Source organism: Musca domestica, unplaced genomic scaffold (assembly GCF_030504385.1).
Source record: "Musca domestica strain aabys unplaced genomic scaffold, Musca_domestica.polishedcontigs.V.1.1 25, whole genome shotgun sequence".
Taxonomy (NCBI): Eukaryota; Metazoa; Arthropoda; class Insecta; order Diptera; family Muscidae; genus Musca; species Musca domestica.
Window position 1 is genome coordinate 10,152,422 of NW_026712277.1, and position 8,003 is coordinate 10,160,424.

Genomic DNA, 8,003 nt, shown 5'->3' on the forward strand with positions numbered 1-8,003 from the left:
TTTTTTATTGAAAGAAAAACATTTAATTTTGTGAATAATAGGAATGCATTGATTTTAATATATTCTTACAACTAATTTTTATTATTCTTTTTTGATAAAACTGACTCTTGCAACGAAAAAGAGTCTATAGAGGTAAATTAGAAGTGATTTGAAAATCAGAACTCTGGAGAAAGCTTTTCATATAGTGTTGATGTGACGATTTAAAGGCAAATTTTAATTGGGTATGGATATGCAATGTTGATGTCAGGAAATATATGGGAGAGGAAGATAGCAAATTTGAATGAAAATGGCGTCATAGATGTTTGTTGGAAATTAGAAGGTATTATTCGATATAAAGTACTATTTAATAGAAATATTACAATTTTGGTGTATTATTTTTTACAGGATAGTCTGGAAAAATATTTCGAAAGAAATTATCCATGTCTTTATAAAATATTTCCAAGAAACATATTAATTTTACTAAAAGTTTAAGCCATTGATTTAAAAATTTTTAGTTTTATCTTTTGGAAATTAACATTCATAGTAATGATTAAACATTTCAAATTACGAAATTGTAATGAAATTTAAAACTTATAGGATATATTTTTGGAAAACTTGTAAGTAAACTTCCCAAGAGTTCTACAAAGGAAAGTGCACATTTTTCAAAGAAAATGTTGGTGGGAAATACTCAAGACTTGATAAAAAAAACCACTCGAATGCGTTTTGAAGACAACGTTTATGATATTCTATCGTTAAGATTTTTATTATATTACTTTTTTTGTTGTAATGACATGGCCAGGAAAGATGCCTGGCTTCGCTTTAGTGTTTGCTGTTTTATTATTTGTTTTTCATTTGATTTGGTCTAAAGTAATTGTTTCGCCTTTCCCTTCTTTTTCTTTTTTACTGCAAAGTATCCTCAATTAAAATCTCCTTTTACCAAATACTATCAAATTAAAATTATTCCTTTTTAAATTCGTTAAAGTTTTAAGGTTTTTCTTTTACCATAAACTAATATTGCTTAAGATTGTTGGTTGGTAGTTGATATGTAACTGAAATCTATTTTTTATACCAAATTATTGGAAACATAGCAGAAAAACAAACTCAAACTGAATTGAAAATACAAAGTACAAACGAAAAATAGAAGAAGAAGAAGAAACGTAAGGATTTTTGTATTTGTTTTTCAAAAAAATTTATTTAAATATTTCTATTCAATAACTTAATTAAATTCAATAATTATTGCTCTGTCTTTTTGTTTCAAGAAAACTTTACACAAATTACACTACATTGTAGGAAGAAGAATATAGAGATAGCTGGGGAGGAGGAGGAGAACTTTTTTTTAAACTAAATATTTAAAAATATAAATATTTCAATAAGTATAACAATATCATTTTAGGAGTAATCATCATTCACATGCTTGCATTCATCACGTTGTCGTCCTAAACGTGAACAGTCCGTTTTGGAGAGGGGGTTCCGGATGTGACTGTTGAACCCAGTTAGCCGTTTTCTAGATGCCATTCAGTCAGAAGAATTGTTGTTGTTCTTGGTTTTGTTGCTGTTAACAAGTTGCGCTCACCTTATTCGCTTATATATGATGTCATTGTTGTCACTGCCATTTATGTGGGCACAATGTAATCGGGATTCGTAAGAGAAGCCCACAAATTCCGTTTGATCCAAGTTCATCATGAAAACTTTGTCTGTGGGCGTTAGATCGGTCTTTTCCGAGGTGAATTGCTTGTCGAAATTCGAAACGTCTTTGCGGTGTTTCTGTGAAAATCAAAGGGTCAAATGGGGAAGTCTTATTATTTATCAGAGACTTACTATTTTTGGTTTAAATGGTGGCTGCACTTCACGATTCTCAATCTTTTCCCAATCAATGCGCCTGAAGAAGGGATGTAAGCGTACGTCCTCTTCGCCTGTTGGGCCACAGCCCAAACGTTTACTGGGTTGTTTAGTTAGAAACTGCAAAGAGAGAGAGAGAGAGAGTGAAGAATATTTAAAATCGTTTAAAAATAGCCAAAAAGTTTGAATACTTACACCTTTACAGGCCTCCTTAGCCTCTTTGCTTAAACTCTTGGGATATGATACATTATGGTCTGTAATGGCTGCAAATAATTCTCCTCATCCTCGCCGTCGAAAGGCGGTTGGCCTACTAGCATTTCATACAAAAGGACACCATAGGCCCACCAGTCAACAGATTTCCATAAGGTTGATAAAGTATGATCTGCAAGAAAAGAAAATGAGATTTGTAAGGAAATTACTTTAAATAATTAACCTAAATATTTAATATTTTTCAAAATTGCTTGTCAAAGTATCCAATTTCGATTATTAATAGAAATTTAGGATGGAATTTCGAATAAAAAATTGCCCATTTGTTAAATTAAATCCCAAATTTAAATTGAGCGGTAAATAACAATTTTCCTTTGAGGCTTACAAATTTGGGGAATTCGAATTCCAGTTTTTAAATTTCAATTTATTTTTTTATTGAATTTGTTCAAAATAACTATCCATTTTATACTAAATCCCATTGTTGTCATCATAATATTCCTTCTAACTCACCTCAGGCGCAATATAATCCGGTGTACCGCAAAATGTTTTTGTTGTCTTATCGCCAATAATATTTTCTTTGCACATACCGAAATCGGCAATTTTCACATGACCATCGGAATCCAATAAAACATTGTCCAACTTAAGATCTCTATACAAAATGCCTTTGGTATGCAAGAAGAATAGGCCAGCGGCAATTTCGGCAGCATAAAAACTAAACACACACACAGAGGCAGACAAATATTAAAATTTGCTTAGAATAAGGAGAATATCTACTTACACAGCAACAGGCTCTTTAATTTACCAAATTGTTGTATTTGAAACATTAAATCACCGCCATTGACATACTCCATGACAAAAAACAGGCGATCCATTGTCTGGAAGCAGGAATGTAATTGTACCAAAAATGGTGGTTTCTCTTGCAGGGCCAGGACACGTTTCTCAATCATGGTGCACTCGACATCATCGTCCTGGATGATGACATCCTTTTTGAGTATTTTAATGGCATACAGCTCTTCGGTGCCTTTGCGTTCGGCCAATAGAACCTGAACAAAATTTGTTATGGTATTTAATGTAAACGTAAAATGAAAGAAAGAGAGAGGGAGAGAGAGTGTGTGTGTCTCATACCTTGCCAAATGACCCCTTGCCCAGCACTTTAATAAAATTAAAGTCACTGGCTCTTATCATATCTTTGGTCTGACTTTGGCTATTGGTTTCGGAACGCATTACCAAAGGTTTCTTCTGTGATGATTTCTGTAAGTTAAAAAAAAGGAAACCTAATTGGAGAATTATTCTCTTATCCGAAGAGGAAATGTTACTTACTCTCATCTGAGATTTAAGTTTAAGCAAATCTTGTGTGGCATCAGCACATGGCACATTGTAATATTCCCCTCTTCCTGGGTAAGCAGTTTGAACCAGCCATTGGCGGGATTCTAGAGAACGGAAAATTGTAAATAAAAGCTTAAAATGAATGAGATTATCTACCTTAATTATTTCTGAGATTCCAAATGATAGGGCGCCCATGAAATCATTGCGCGAAGTACGATCCCAATCCCAGACCTCTATGAGAACTCGTCGATCTTTGTCTTCGGCTTTAAGTTCACTGAAAAGGAATTCAAGTTACTCTTCTATGATAGCTTTACTCTTTTGTCAAAACATTCTTATTAAAATAATTTTTTTTTGAAAAATTCCCTTTACGACGTCGAGAAAAATCGCAAAAAATAGCAGATTCTTACAGGTTCTGCAACATGGCAATTATTTACATTTTCTATGTTTTCATTGAGTTCTCAAAACTGTAATGGACGTCAAAAATATTGTCCTTAAAAATAAAAACCTCTTCTCAATTGAATATATTTCCACTTGGGTATGTTTCCCATATTGTTTATTCTTCTTCTTTTTATCTACTTACTATGTAATGGTTTCATTCCACACCGGGTTTAGGCATGCCTTAATCGTACGCGTTTTCTTCTTGCACTTCTCATGTTCATCGGGAATAAGTTTGACCTTAACATAAGGATCACTTAGACCATTTGGATCCATGGGAATGAGATTTCGACCTTCTTTAACTGGAAATTACAAAAAAACATCTTTAAGTCATTTCTTTACAAAAATATTTCTATATTTTCAAGTTTTAAATCCATTTTAAACTGCCATTGAAAAACAGAGAGCGAGAGCTCCCCGGTGGAACATTTCAAATATGTTTCCTGCTCACCATGTTCGTTTATTTATTAATAGTCTTAGTATTGCCGCAAGCAGTGTTGGGTGGCATATCGACAATGAAGTTGGCTTTATGGTGCCCAACCCCCCTGACAAATGGGGAATTTCCATGTGATTGGGAGGAACGGAGAGAGGGAGCTGGCGGTATGTATTTAATATGCCATCTATTTTGTATTTTTTCCTGTCCATAGTTATGGAGAATATTATCGTGTGTTAGATTTGTTGTGATTTTCATTTCAAGCGGAAATATTTTTATTTTTGTACTTCAAAAGTTTTTTGCTTTTTTTGGTTCATCAAAGGCAAGTTCTTTAATGAGGAGAAAATGACGACCGGAGGGGGTCTTATTATAGATTTCTTACGAGGAGGAAAGTAAGGAAAATTATGATATCTTATAGATCTTAAGGCTGAAAATTATTGTTGTTGTTGTAGCAGTAGTACATGTAAGTGTTTGCGTTCAGCACACCAGTTCCTAAACGTATGAGTGATTTCATAAATTTCTTATATTTAATATCACTCATACGCAGACTTTTCATACAAACGACTGGGGCCCAAGGAACTAGATGAGCTCGACAGAACCAGATTGGCTCAACTCCACTTGGAATTTTACAAATTAGTATAAACATCCGCAATAGTTGATACAATAAAACATTAGCAATTTCTCAGCAAAGCTCCTGAACTTGTTCCCATTGACCCATTATCGTCACCATCATGTCATCCATAATTACCGCATTTTTCGAATTTCAAACCCATTTTCCATTTTGTTTTGGCATTCTTTTTTTTCAACTACTTACTCATCACGGTTAAGGTGTTGTCTTTGACACCCAATTCCAGAAAAATGCGTCCACGTCGCTCAGTGTGATCACATCCGCATAAGCTGGGCACGTTCTCCTTGCAACGTGCATGCACGTTCATGTCACATGCTGTTCAAGGTAAACAAAAACATTTGTTTAACCCAAACAACAACCGCAATGGAAGATAACAAAAAAAAAAAAAATAAAGAACAACAACAAATTATTCTATTTATCCTCAACAAAAACACACAACAGGGTATTGTGTTGTTGTTTTTTGTTATTATGTTTTATTATTTTTTTTTCAATGGGAATGGGGTATTTGTTGCAACTGGTTGTTAAAGGTGGTGGTGGTGGGTGGATTTAGTTTGGTGGGGGATGATTAGTAAAGAGACAGTGAAAGTATATTTAGTTAGCTAGATTTGGTTTAAAATAAAAGGACATTAGACCAACACTCATAGACACACACACACACGCAGCACATACATACACACCCCCACACAATGGTATTATGGCATGATTTGGTTATGAGGACATAACACACACACTCACACTCAATTGTTAGAAAAATGAACCCATTTAAAGCAATTGAAACCGGAAACAAATATTTAAGAAAACAAGAATAAAAAACACATACTTACCTGTTGTCGCCAGGAAGTCAAAGGACCTTCTTGAGCTCAAAAAATAAATTTAGTTTCATTCCATGATTTCCGAAAGGGGAAATTTGAAATTGATTGAAAACATGTTGGCCATTCTCCAGCAACACACAAGGTCAGTCATTAAGGACATGTGAAGTGTATTAAATAAACATTGACTTAGTCCTTCTTTCAATGACAATGGTCAATGGTTGGTAGTTTTTCTAGGCAATCTTTTGGCAATATTAACAAAACAAGTTATCTTAAGTACGGTCAACTGGCTGAGGGAGAGCCTTGTGTGTGTGTCCTGCTTTGTTCACATATCCAAAGTTTATTAGGTCTTTTAGTGCCGGACACACAGACACACATATCCACACACGCTCACACATTATGTTCGAATTGAATGTGGCAAAATCAATTTTCACACGAATAAACCTACAAAATTATTGACCGTAAAAGTGTAAACATGTTCCACTTTTAATAAACATCTACGACTAGGTGTAATTTTCCAAGTTCCCCCATCTCTCCTCTCTCTTTCCCTCTCTCTTCGTCGTGTGTGTATGAGTGAGTGTCATAATGTAGCTATTTTATAGATTCAAAGACCTAACACACAACTGTAAAAAGTTTTTTTTTTTTTAAAGGGACATCACATGGCTTCATCTGTTAGGATTTCACACTTAGCTTCAAATGAAAGGATATATTTTTATACCCACACACATACACACACAGATCTTTTATGTTGCCATGTATATATGCTTAGAATATAAAAAGTTTATTCCTGACAAAGTCAAAGTTTATTCTCTAATCGTTTAATAGATTTTTCGAAAGTGAAAAAAGAGGTTATTTGCTTAAAGGCCGAGGTTAAATATTTGAGAGACTATTGACATTCTTGGGAGACGAAAAGAAAGGGATAAATTGGGGTTAAATGATTGAGTATTTTATGAGAAAATTTTGGTGTTTTTCCACAAGGAGTCTAAGAAGTTTTCTGTGAATAATCTCTTCCGAAATTTGGTGAAATATAAATACAATTTAGAATGGCCCTTTTTCTCTGCAAGGCTTAATGGAATGAAATTTCAAAGTAAATGCAAATTCCGACTAATTTTGGTCTTAAATTTTAAACAATTTACAGATTTTTTATATCCTACAGCACGATGTGCTGGGTATTATTATTTGGCCAAAAATTATGTAACACCTCGAAATATTGGTCCCCGACATAGGAAACAATATATGGATCTTCCTGTCTCGCCGAGCTGAGTCGACCTTGGACATTCCCACAAGACTCAGCACCATCGCACTCAGCACGCGCCACCCAAGATGGTTACAAAATGAGTTTCCTCGCTTCATTTCCAGCGCACAATGGCCACCAAAATCTCCGGATACCAATCCGTTGGACTACTGTGTCTAGAGTATTTTGGAAAGCAAGGTTGGCACTAAAAACTACCAAAGTGTCGGTCACCTCAAGCAAGCGTTTCGCGGGAATGGGTCAAAATACCGCAGAGCAACATTCGGGCAGCGTGTGACGGTTTCATTGGCCGCCAATTCGAACAAATCTAACTTGTTATAAATTTTATGCTATTTTCGACATTTTTGCTTTCATTCAATAAATTAAAAAAAAGGAAAAAATTATGGCGTTTGACTTTGTCGCAGCTTTTTTATCCCAACCTGTATGTAAGGCATATCTATATATTTTTATAAAAAAACTAATCAGATTTTTTTTATTTATTTTTTTTTTGAGAATTTCTGTTTCTATCCCCCACATTTTTAAATGTTTTTGAAAGTCCTCTTTGATATTGGTAATTATCACCTGTCTGTAAGCATTCCGCATTTCATAAATAAAAATAGTAATCCCTTTTTTTGAGTTCACCACATTTTTGTCATTAATAAAAATTCATTTTCCTTGTGGCCTTTTTGGAAATAAACGTTTTGCAGTGGGAAATGCTGGCATGTGTCTGTGTCTGTGTGTAAAACATTAATTGCGTGGTGTTTGGTGTACCGCTAACTGTAATGAAGTACATGCAATTGCAGTTATGACAATTTGCATGGGAGCGAGCGAATGTGTGCGTGTGTGTATGCGAGTAAGCATTTTTAATTATAACTGCGTTTTATCCATAAAATTAAAACAACAGCAACAACAACACCACGTTGACACACTCACACATGATTAAGCATAATATTATGAAGGATATGTATAGTGGAGTTCAGCCAAAGCCATGTGGGAGAGAGGGAGAAAGACACACACACGTATAGCGAGTCAGCTTTTAAAGACAGGTGGTTGGTGGTGTTGAGATTGAAAATTGCCACTGCCTGACGTTGTAGTTCGCACACAAATCCCGGCCATAAA

At 34.6% G+C, this 8,003-nt stretch overlaps 1 pseudogene; it reads right to left on the reverse strand.

Annotated features, from left to right (window-relative positions):
* Positions 1 to 1,434: 1,434 nt before the first annotated feature.
* On the reverse strand, positions 1,435 to 5,677 carry LOC131800500 (protein kinase C, brain isozyme-like; annotated as a pseudogene).
* Positions 5,678 to 8,003: the final 2,326 nt, after the last annotated feature.